The 13091-nt window shown below is 35.9% G+C and overlaps 1 pseudogene; it reads left to right on the forward strand.

Moving 5' to 3' along the window:
- The first annotated feature begins 6739 nt into the window (after nt 1-6739).
- The window catches only part of LOC110325155, a 109717-nt pseudogene continuing 103365 nt past the window's right edge, over nt 6740-13091 (forward strand).

A 13091-nucleotide genomic window follows, 5' to 3' on the forward strand; every position in this document is an offset into this window, starting at 1 on the left:
ATGCCTCTATGATTTTATGCTCTCACTGGGTTATCAAAATGTTGCTTGTAGATTTGTTCACCTGTGCACTAATTTTCAACCTATGTCCTGTGTATTTATCTTGAAGTTGTACTTTTTATAATTTTGAATTTTTCATATGGTTATCTTCAAGTCAACTTCATCCTACAAAATTAGAACTCTAACTTCTTTTTAAAAATACTATTATGCATATACATGAATGCCTTTAAGAATCATTGTTTTGCTGCATTCCTACAACAGAATGCTAGTATTTGTATTTTCCGTAGGTCTGTGTCCTAAGTGGTCTCAGGTTCTTGGCCACACAAGCAGCATCAGCCGTGGATTTCATCTCATGTATAGTCCTTATGTCTAATTGGATAGTGTCTGGTTACTTCCACAATATTTGTGCCACTCTTCCACCAGTGTATTTTGCAGAGCGGTAACCAGTAATCTATGTTGAGGTGTAGCCTTCACTTCTGGTGATGTGAAGAATAACTTCCATGCCTATGTAGTAGCGAGAAAAACTTTCTTTTGGCAACAGCTGCACTTCTCTCTATTCATTGATATATATGAGTGTTGTCTGGATCAATAGGGTCTTAACATCCATTTTTAGAAGCAACTAGCTCCCTTAGAAATAGCTTGAGTTGTTTGGATAGTTCCACTGGGAGCCTTTGACCAACTACTTAATGATATTTAACCAATACATGGCACTTTAGGTTACACTAGCTGGTGAGAGGTATCAGGTTAGAGTTTTATTTCTCCATTTCTTGGAGATAACTTTTCAGCATCTTCATATATGTATATAATTTAGGAAGCTTCTACTATATCACCTTTCCATATGATCCCTCTAATGACCTTTAGCTTTAGCTATTCCTCCCAATAATCTCTTCACTATTTCCAACTTCTCTATCCTCATTTGACCTTATTCTTCAAGTCATCTCCCCCCAATTTATCTATAAATAGCTACAGTATGTCCTTTTCCTAGGGAGATCTTTTCATTTTCCTTTGTTCCTTAAACTCTCTGCCATTGTACTGATAGTAACATGCCTAAAGGAGGTTTAAAAAGCTGAACCCAGCATGTAATAGATCTTGGAGAATGTTCAGTGCGTTCTGTGGGTGTTGTTCAAAGTAATACCATCCACTTGTCAGTTTGCAGAGAGCAACCCATCTTCTTTGTTTGAGGTTGTTTAAGGATTTCCAATTTCCATGGGAACGCCTTGGCCAACAAACCAATTGAATGCAACCCACTTCTAGAACTTATTTGGTGTCAAAAGATGACCAATTGAAACTCTGTCTCCCCCATTATTAGGAGACCTCCTATGGATCACCTTTATATATTTTAGGAAGTTTCTGCTGCTCTGGTTTCCATATATCCTCAAATGCCCCTGACATCCATCTTTTTCTTCACATGTTCTACTCTGAAGAATATTAAAAGAAAAAAAAAGAATATTAAAAGAGAAATATAAACAGAAACTAAGCAGCAATGCCATAATATATATAATCTGACCTATATTCTATCCTATCTGCAATATGCCAAGGAATGGCCAATCAATGGACCTCATACAAAACATTGCTTATGTGACTAAGAATAGGAGATTAGATGGCCAAGAGACCTGGGATAAAACCAAACACTATATTTCTTAATAGTAAATGTAGTAATATGACTCCTAATATAATCATAGATCAATGCCTTATTCAGTCACCATCAAAGCAGCTTCCTACAGGAGTAGATGGAAGTGCAAGTATTATGCAGAGATGATATAGATAGATAGATAGATAGATAGATAGATAGATAGATAGATAGATAGATAGAAATTGATAGATAGATATGTCAAGTTCATTGAATATCCAAATCTAAAGAGGATGTTTTCATCAAATACCAGAACAGATTAGGCAACCCAAATACTATGCAGAAATAGATAGATAAATAGATAGATAGATAGATAGATAGATAGATAGATGAATAGATAGATAGATAGATAGATAGATAGATAGATAGATAGATAGATAGATAGATAGATTGATAGATAGATGGATAGATAGATAGATAGATAGTTCTTGAGTACACAAATCTAGAGGGGATGTCTCCATCAACCCCCCCCCCCCAGAGCTCAGAGTACCATTCAGAAGAAGAGGCAGAGAGAGTGTAAGAGCCAGAAAAGATGACAATAGCAGGAGAAAAAGACCTAAATAAAAGCTCAATGAACTTGCAAAGACTGCAGCAGCAAGGAGAGTGGTAACACAGGCTGGGTTTGTACCAGATCCTGATATATATTGACATGATGGCTTTTGTTTTATCTTAATTTATTTTGTCATGTTTTGTTTTTAAAATAAACAAAAATAAAGATAAACTGATAATCACTTTTAAAGGAGAAAATAAATATATTTGTGAGTTTGGGTCTGGGATATCTCACTAGGATGATTTTTTTCCTAGGTCCATCAATTTGCATATAAATTTCCTTTTTGTAACAGCTAAATAATATGAACATTGATGAGCAAGTGTTTCACTCCTTTCTCACCTTCGAATATTTTACCCTGTGTATTTGAATGGTGGCCTACATTTGTATGTCTGTGTACTATGTGTGTACCTCTTGCACACCAAGAACAGAATAAGGAATCAGGTCCCTGGAACAAGAGTTATAGATGGAACAAGAGTTATAGATGGCTGTGAGCTGCTGTATTGGTTCCAGAAATTAAGCTCAGATCCTCAGCAAAGTGCATTGAATTCTTTTAACTGATAAACCAACCATCTCTTCAGCTCGCTCTTCATATTCTCATCTTTTTTCCTAACGACACTATGTAGACCTCTATTTTATTAGCTAGAAAGTCTAACAGCCTCTACATTTAAAAGAATTATCTTATCTTTGTCATTACTTGCAACTATACTGCCTTATAGATAGCCTATAAACAGAATCATAGAATTACCTATGTACTTTCTATTCACATCTCAGCAAAATGATGTGTGCATTAATCATTTCATTCTTTATGTCAATCACAAAAGGCCACTAATACATTCCCTCATTCCACAGAAAGTTTATTTTAATCAAAATAAAACATGTAGAAATCTTGTTCAATAAGGCATCAGTTGTTAAGTGAAACATTCTTTTACAAGCAAAGGTTTCCTCCTTATAAAATAGTAAGCAGGGAGACTCCTAGATGTGTGTCTGCCTTTTTTCCTCACTTCTGGGGTACCAGGATGCTGACATAGGCTCAGGGGATGCAAAATGCATCTAAGGTTGGGGTCCTAGCCCATGTTTCTCTGGGTGAGATACAGTGGGGTCTGGGAGAGAGCCTGTGGTTCTGAAACTACTGTGCAACCAGATGCTACTGGGAACCAGGGGGAGTTGAGATGATCCCAGGGATTGGGTTAGGGAGGATTCAGCTTAGCTTTGAGTAAGTGCCAGGGCTTCTACAGGAGACGTAGGTGAATCTCTGTATGACAAATCCTCCCATCTCCCCTTCCCATGAAAGTTATTGATGAAGGAGACAGTCCTTGCTTGTCTAAACGATTTTATTCATGGCAGATGAAGATGCATAGGACTTATTCAAGGTAAAACAGGGATTAAGTAACTTGCAGGAAGGGAAGTTCATTGGCTAACCACTTGGGGCTTATGTAGATACCTCATTAGTATGGAGAGGCTCTATGCTACATAGTCCTCCTAGTGGGGTGTAGTGGTCATGTACATACAGGACAGGAACCTTGTTGGGAGCTAGTTCAAACTCCTGCCTTTCTCAATTATGAGGTTTATCAGGATTCTGAATTTGCTACAACCTTATCAGTTCTTCTGTCTGGTGACATTGCCTATTACCCCATACCTAGTAACCCTGTAAGGGAATTTTAATACAGAAATAAGGTTGCTTTGGCAAGCAATCACATCCAAAGATGTAGGTCTATGTGATCTGGCTTGAATGTAGACACATATAGCTCCTAAGCAGTACACTACTCAAAGTGGTGGCCAGACCCTCTTTCTGGCCCCAGCCAAGGGCCACAGTGAGATGTCCAGGCAGGAGCTGTCAAAATGGTGCTACCAGGACATCTTCCTACCCTCCACAATGGAGTATCATCTTTCCTGGCCTCACCAATTGTTGCCCTTCAGGAGCTGGCCACAGTGGCCCTGGCAATATCCTAGCTCATCCTAGAGTCTTGGTCATACACCATTGTAGGAGCTGTTCACAGTGGCAGCACCTCCTCTCCAGCCTCCCCTGTAGTCCCACAGAGATGACATCTTAGCAAAAACTGTCTGTAGCCCAGAAGGTCTTTCTAAGAAAAGGGGATGAAAAAAATCCACCTCTCCCTGAGCAAGTGAACCTACCAATCCATGACCAGGAGAATTCACCAATCCCTAAACTTCCCAATTTCAGGACTTGAACTTCCACCAATGCTCAGTCACAAAACCTCAACCCTGAAAAGCCCTGCCCCTAAGAAATCCTATATAAGCCCTGAACGTTGTCCAATTCCCTGTTGTCCATTCTTGGGAGCAGAGGGAAGCAATCCCTGGATTTGCCCCTCCACACCCTGCAACCTCCAAAACCATTCACTTTCATGAGATTTTCTTCCTGGTGTTACTCTCTAGTTGGAAGAAGCCAAGAGTAAAAGAAGCAATGAAGAGACAATGACATGAATTGAACAGAAGGAGCAGGGCTGAGGCTCCTGAACTCCTCACCTCATCTTGGGATACCTTCACCTGGGAGCTGCAATGCCTCTGCTGAGGAGGATTCCTCTTAGAGCTGTGTGTTTCATGAGCTCTCATCTATCAGGATGTACTTCAACTGGCATGCCCTTTCCCCTCAGAGGTGTATGGTTGTTGGGCTTCTGATTCCTAGGACATCCTACTGCCTGACCAGAAACAATTACTATCAAAACATATTTAGTCTCTCTGGCTGGAATACAGGTAAGCTCTTGGTCCCCACCTTTAAAATTACTTTTTAGAAGAAAGCAGCGAATTTTGAAAGTGAGGTGTATCTGAGGGGCAGACAAAGTGATGAATCAGAGTGAGATTTGGCAAAATGAGTCAGAGGTAGGATATAGCCAACTCTCATGGGAAAAACACAGGAAAAAGAAGTTATTGGAGAGCTCACAGGGAGATGGAATTAGTCAGTCAGGAGTCAGTAGACTGAGTGCAGTGCAGTGGAGTTGAGTTCATTGGTAAGTTCATGCAGTTTAGTGCAGCTCAGCAGATGCAGTTGAAGCCACAGAACAAGGAGCTTGAAGATTACACAAATTTCTAGAGTTAGTTTGAGGTCAAGCAGAACAATTCAGAGAAGCTGAGAGAAGCCAGAATGAGTAAGTCAGCTTAGAAAAAGCTGGGTCAGTACAGCTGAGTTGAACCAGCCAGCAAGATCAGAGTTAGAAAGGGTGAGTTATTTCAACTTTAAGCCTCAAAGACTTCAATTATATCAGGAGTCACTTTTACAAACCCCAAACAATATAGGCTATGAGAATGTTTTGTTACCTATCATCACTAGAAGGTAAGACACCAGTGCTGAAGATATTAACATGCATCTAGGTCTTATTATTGACCTGAACAGAATCTTTCAAAAGAGAAAAGCAAACAAGCAAACAAAAAGCAACCTACCTACCACTACCACTACCACCACCACCACCATAACAACAACAACAAGTAAAAACAAAAATATTACAGTGCCTCCTGAGTGTCTGTTGATACTCTGAATTAAATTAATTGCAAACAAATGGGTTGCAGTTATACAGACATAGAAAATGAGGCTTTATAGAAAAACACATTATTTATATTAGACCTCTAAGTAAAATCATGCTTGGAATAAGAATAAAAGATGTTCTAAATCTGTCACCTTTTGATTTATCATTCTCAAATCTGATCATATACAAATTAATGCTCTAATTGCTTCAATCCGCTCTTGAATTTAAAATATGCTTTAAAAGATTTATTAATCTCCTCAGAGTAACTATATCCCTTTATTGCCTTTACTTCTTAGGCAAATTTATCTTGCTGTTGTGAAATTAACAAATAGCCTACAGCAAGCAAGGAGTTTTATGTTGATATAGTTGTAATATAAATTTACAATGATGAATCATCATATTACTGTTCTGCTTATTTTTTTCTTCTAACTAATAAAGCTAAATGCAAGTGGAGCAGAAATGTCTTTAATTTTGGCCTGGCCCAGCATGGTATGGGGTTTGCAAATACTTTTGCTTTATATCACATCTAGTATCAATAGGATATCTGAATTGTTATTATATTTCCTTATAAAGGAAAAAATGTCCAAGAAAAATCTTATTAAGAGAAAATATCCAGCAGAAGCTTTTTTTATGAGTAAGTTGGAAGGTGAGAATCTAGTTACTCATAAGCTAATTCTCCTGAGAAATCTGAAAATTTCACACTATTAAATCTTTCAAACACTCATATGGAGGGACCAATAATCTGGAATTTAGAGTAAAGATAAATTGGGAGATATCTTACCCTTCAACTAGGAAGATCCTATATAAAGTTAATGTCAAAAAGTAATTCTACTTTTATCTGGGGCACTACTCTTGGTTCTTTAAAATTAGAACGGTAATTATTGTGCTAATATTTTGCTAGCCTTTAGTAAATTACATTTTCTTCCCACTACCAAAGCTGTAACTTAATCTATCTTATTTTCTCATATTAACTTTCTCCAAAAAAAAAAAAAAAAACCAACAAAGTCATTCTGTAAAATCATAAATATTAATTTACAAAGTAAAAACTCCATTCTGATGCAATCCTCTTTTTAACAAGTCAAGATGAAGAGCACCATCATAACTGTTGGCTTAGGAAGAAATGGCTCTCATGCAGCTCTCCAGAAACACAGTGTCCTCCACTGGCCAAATACTGACACAAAGATTAAAAGGTACGATAATGACACTCTGTTTACAAAGATATGATAGTGGTTAAAAATCAACCACTTTTTTAAAAAATTTATTAGATATTTTCTTTATTTACATTTCAAATGCTATCCTGAAAGTTTCCTATACCTTCCGCCTGCCCTGCTCCCCTACCCACCCACCCCACTTCTTGGCCCTGGCGTTCCCCTGTACTGGGGCATATAAAGTTTCAAGACCTAGGGGCCTCTCTTCCCATTGATGGCCAACTAGGCCATCTTCTGCTACATATGCAGCTAGAGACACAAGCTCTGGGGGTACTGGTTAGTTCATATGGTTGTTCCACCTACAGGGTTGCAGAACCCTTCAGCTCCTTGGGTACTTTCTGTAGCTCCTCCAAATATAGAAGTGGATGCTCACAGTCAACCTCTTTCAGTCTTCCACATGATAGCTGCTATTTTATTATTATTATTATTATTATTTTAGGGAACATGAGAATCTCTCAGTGTAGTCTAATTCCTCAACTGTTGTACACCACAGGAAAAAAATAACACAAAAGCAATTAACAATTCACAAAATTGCTTATTTAACTTTTCTTGGTTATGCCCCCACCACAAATATATGACACATCCCTACGATTGAAGACATTGCACACTTGAGTTGTACAATGTAAAGAAAGCAAACCCCAATCAACCAGAAAATTCTACCAGTCGGCGAAATTTCATAATGCTAGAAGCTTATTATGCACTTTGCATTGGGGGAAATAACATCAGTGTTCTTTCCAAGTTGAAGTTTTGCATCCTCCAATGTGTATGTTCTGGGTAAGATGTTCCCACAGGCACAACAGTACCCTAAGCATTTCATTAGTTGTTATGTCAACATTACATGGGTACAAACATCTGTGAGAAGGGCACCTCAATTGAGAAAATTCTTCATCACATTTCCTGCAGGCAAGTCTGCGGGATTTTTCTTGATTGATGACTACAATGGAAGGTTCCATCAAAGTGGGGATGGATCCAGTTTCGGGCTGGTATTCCTTGGGAGCATGATAAAGCAAGCTGAACAAGCCATGGAAAGCAAGCCAGCAAGAATTATTCTTCTTCATCTGATCTTTCTTCCTGACTCCACGTTCTTGCTTTGAGTTCTACCCTTTGCTCTACAAGGTGGTTTTTGGTCAACATTTTATCACAGCAGTAGAAAGTAAACCAGGATACTAGATTATGTGTCAGTTCAATTTATAAAAGAAAATATAAGTATATATCTTATACTTATATATAAAATATATAATATATAGTAGAGTATATATAAGGATACATCTTAAAGCACTGATGATACATTTAAAACATACAACACACACTCACATATATATATATATATATATATATATATATATATATATATGCACACACATATATATGTACATATATATGTATACATAAAATATATACATATATATATATAAAATACATTATGAAGCAATTTTGTAACGTTTCATCGCATGTAGTATTACATCACTTGTGCTCACTAGTAAACTGTAATGGTACAAATTCCATATAAATATTGAATACTAAAGATCAAGGATTTATAACTCAGTCTTAGAAGATATCATATGTATAATTTCATTTTTATACTGATGATTGCTGTCTTTATAAAAGAAAATTAATGTTGCCGAGCCTACTTCTTGTTCTTACCTGACCAGGATTTCAGATTTGAATGGCTGCTGTGTGTATTCTGTTTTGCCTTATGGTTATGCAAAGCATAGCTATACACCTTCCATATTACAGCTATGTTATTCATGGATTAGACACACATGTGCTCACCCACTTTTGTTCTCGCTTTTGGCACAATAACTATCTAGCAATAAGAATGATAAACATAAGTACAAACTGTAAATGTGAGATCTGAGCTGTAGTGACCATCAATTACAGAGTTCCCCCTCCATGGTCTGTCCTAAATAATGCAAAGTAGGTTAGACACACTTTTCTCAAGATAGATAAGTGGATAATTTATTGAAAATAAGCATTCTGTCTTTTCTCTGAGGAAAGTTCATTTACTTTGAACAAAATACAATCTATAAAATACAGAACTCATATTCAACCAAAACACAGTCAAACAGCTTTTGTGGAATCAAAACTTTTAAAGTACACATTCTGTCTGTTGTAATTAATAGTGATAATTTGGATTGTCTTATAAATGAAGGCATTTTCTTAGTAAAATACATTAAATAGCTAGAAACTTAACTATATTAGCAGCATGTCCATATAGATTTAATGAAAACATTGGTTCAGAATAAATTGAAATAAGTTAGTAGGCATATTTAAATTCCCTCATTAAAATGGTTTTATGTATTTTTAATGAAATTGTATTTTATAATTTATAAATGTTGAACATTAATTTTTATAGAACATATTTTATGCTATATATGTTTATAGTTATAATACTCTTAAGGAGTTTACATTTGATTGTAAAATGTACTATACGTGTTCAACTACATTATTAGTTAAATTTGAAATGATTAATATAATTACTTTCAATTATTTTTCTTAGCCACATTTTATAAATTTATTTGTACTTTTGAGTTAACCTCTCACAGTATTTGAATTGGTACCAAATTAATAAGTAATATGAATAAAGTGATTATATTATTAAAAATGTATTTTGTAAATATAATTATAAAAACATTTTGTTTCTAAAATAAAAATGACTAGGAATAGTATCATTTTAATTGTTTATATTAATTTATTAAGTAATATTTTAGGTGATTTTTCTTAATGTTAATTTTATAAAATTAAAGCATATTAAGATTTCAAGTAATAATTCTTTAACGTGTTTTTAAATTATTAACAGATGCTCCTTTATTGCAATAGTAATAGGCTAACCTTTATAAAAATAATTGATCAAATATCTCTATTAATAACTATTTTGGCTTAGATACATATCTAATTAGATTTTTACATTTTTATGCTTTAATGCTTATTAAAACTGTATATACATAGATGGCACTCAAAATGATTGTATAAGTTATATGGTCAAAATATGTAAAGACATTTATAAATATTTTGAAATAATTTGAATCTCTCTTTTTAATTTAAAAAGAACAGTTGTACCTATTTATATATTGCAAATTCATGCATTGAAACCTCCCTTCAAATTCTTAGTTTGGATGTATCGAAGAAGTTCCTACAAAAGTACGTACTATTGCTGAAGCAATATGACATTTTAGATATAGGTCTTGCAATAATTTAATGAAAAATAACATGTATGTACAAATACATTTATAGTAATATTCACTCACACTAAGTAATTTAAAAGTATATAATTGGAAAATGCTAAGACTTTGCTTATTGTCATCAACAAAGTTAATTGAAGCTTTCACAAAATAGCTTATATAATGGAAAGTTAGCTATTATACATGTGGCTTCTTTTCCAAAAGTGGAGTAGCACTCTATCAAAAAGTTCAAAAGTCTCTGATTTGATATATGTCTTTCCCTTAGTAAGAATATGTAATAGCATGAATTAAATTTAATAATTTTATTTTATTTAACCCACTCTGTTGAATGCAAACAATTCTGTCTATTACCTTACTCAAAACTCAACCACAGTGGATCAGTTCTCTAAATCTAAAACCAGATATACTAAACCTGGTAAAAGACAAAGATAGGAATAGCCTTACATTCATCAATACAGAAGACAACTTCCTGAACACCATACCAAGATCCCAGACACTAAGATCATCAGTTAATAAATAAGACCTCACGAAACTGATAAGCTTCTGTAAGACAAAAGACACTGTCAATCGGATAACATGACAGCCTTTTGAACAGGACAAGATTTTCACCACCTTTATTTACATCTGACAGAAGACTAACCCCCAAACTATGTGAAGTATTCAATAAGCTGGAGATCTACAAATCAAATAACCCAATTAAAAATGGGGTACAGATTTAAACCGAATTCTCATCAGAAGAACCTGAAATGGCTGAGAAGCACTTAAAGAGATGTTCTTAGCCATTAGGGAAATGCAACTTAAAATGCCTTTCAGGATCATCTGACAGCTGTCAGAATAGCTAAGATAAAAAACAGTAGTGATTGGCATTGTACTGAGCACAAGGTCCCCAATGAGGGAGATAAAGGGCTGAAGGAGCTGAAGGAGCATGCAGCCCCATAGGAGGAACGACAATATGAACCAATCAGTATTCTCAGGACTCCTAAGGACTAAACCACTCACCGAAGAATACACACAGAAGGACCAATGGCTCCAGCAGCCTTGTTGCTAATCAATGGGAAGAGAGACCCTTGGTCATGAGAAGGTTCTATGCCCCAGTGTAGGGGAATGACAGAACAGGAAAGCAGGAGTGGGTATGTTTCGAGCAGGGGGAAGGGGAGAAGGGAGGGGATAGCTGATTTTCAGAGGGGAAACCAAGAAAGGGGATAACATTTGAAATGTAAATAAAGAAAATAATAATAATAATAATAATAATAATAATAATAATAAGAAGAAGAAGAAGAAGAAGAAGAAGAAAAAGAAAAAGAGAAAGAAAAAGAAGAAAAGAAGAAGAAGAAGAAGAAGAAGAAGAAGAAGAAGAAGAAGAAGAAGAAGAAGAAGAAGAAGAAGAAGAAGAAAACAGTCATGAGAGCTGGTGCAGAACGCATAGAGTAGGAACAGTGGGTACAGTCCTCAATGCTTGTGGAAAGGCAAACTTTTGCACACATGAACCTCCTTGGCAGGGGAAATGTGGGACTGCCCAACCAATGACTAGTCCAGTGTGAGAACCATGCCAGGAGAGGAAGCCTAACTATGACTATCTCTGGAGGGCCAGGAACCAGAGGCTGGATAGCAGAACTACCATGGATAGAACCTGACAAAAGAGAGGGGTAAATAAGTCAAGGAAATTATTCCTAATGATATTCTCCTCTACTATTAGGCATGAGCCTAGCATCATCATCTTCAGAGAGGCTTCATCCAGCAACTTATCAGAGTAGTTGGAGAGATCCAGAGCCAAGGTAGAGCTCGAGGAATCCCATGGAAGATGGAGAGAAAGGATTGGAGCAGCTAGGAAGGTCAAGTACACCCCAAGAAATATGAACTAACCAGTACACTCCAGAGCTTGTGTCTCTAGTTGCATATGTAGCAGAGAATGGCCTAGTCAGCCATCAATGGGAGGAGAGGCCCTTGGTCTTGTGAAGATTATATACCACTACAGGGGAATGCCAGGGCCAGGAAGTGGGAGTGGGTGGGTTGGGGAGTAGGGTGGGGGGAGGGCAGAGGGAACTTTTGGGATAGCATTTGAAATGTAAATGAAGAAAATATCTAATAAAAACTTTTGAAAAAAACAAACAAAAACAAACAAAAAACAAAAAAAGAAAGAAAGAAAGAAAGAAAGAAAGAAAGAAAGAAAGAAAGAAAGAAAGAAAGAAAAAAGAAACAAAGCCAGATAAAATTATTTGAAACCCTCACAGACTGGATCATAGAACAGTGAACTAGACTGTGGAAACTAAATGTCTCTCACAAGATGTGGAATGAAAATATTATATCCACTGGACCAAATAAGAATGGGAGGGGTTCAGTGCAGCAAACAAGCCCATAAGTGGATCATAGGTAAAAATTTATCATGTAACTATAGATGGAATGCCTGTGAAGATGTTTAAACTGAATGACAGAAAATTTCCACATGTCTCCCTAGACTTTTTCTCTACAACAGCAGCCCCTAAAATGTCTATGGAAGTTAGAGGGTGGGGAAAATGTTTGCTGAAAGAGCACAGGTGGAAACTGTGTGGCAGTTACAGATGTGTGTAAGAGATTTGTGCTCATTGTTCAAAACTAAAATAAATTTTGTTAGAAAATATAAAATGGTTATATGATAATACCCTCTTGCTTCAAAATTTTTCATTAAGTAATGTAAGTATGCAGGTTCAAGAGTTGGGGAAAATTATTTTATGCAGCTAAAGCACCTGATACTTAAACAAAAAAAAATAATAGTTAAAGAAAGAAACAAGAATCTGACTTAGAAATAAAGAAAACAGTATAAAATGCAAAGATTAGAAGCATACAGACAACACAAACACACACATCAGAAGGCCATGATAAATTAATCAGAAAGAAAATAAACAATTTAATAAAGATAACATGTGACTGAAGAAGTAAAGTCACATTTCTTATGATCATGTAGGATTTTTAATATTTTATTGTATATTTTATTTGTTTACATTTCAGCTGTTGTTCCCTTTTCCAGTTTTCCCCTCTAAAAACCTCCTATCCCATCCCCCTCACTGC

This window comes from Mus pahari, chromosome 8 (genome assembly GCF_900095145.1).
Source record: "Mus pahari chromosome 8, PAHARI_EIJ_v1.1, whole genome shotgun sequence".
NCBI classification, from domain to species: Eukaryota; Metazoa; Chordata; class Mammalia; order Rodentia; family Muridae; genus Mus; species Mus pahari.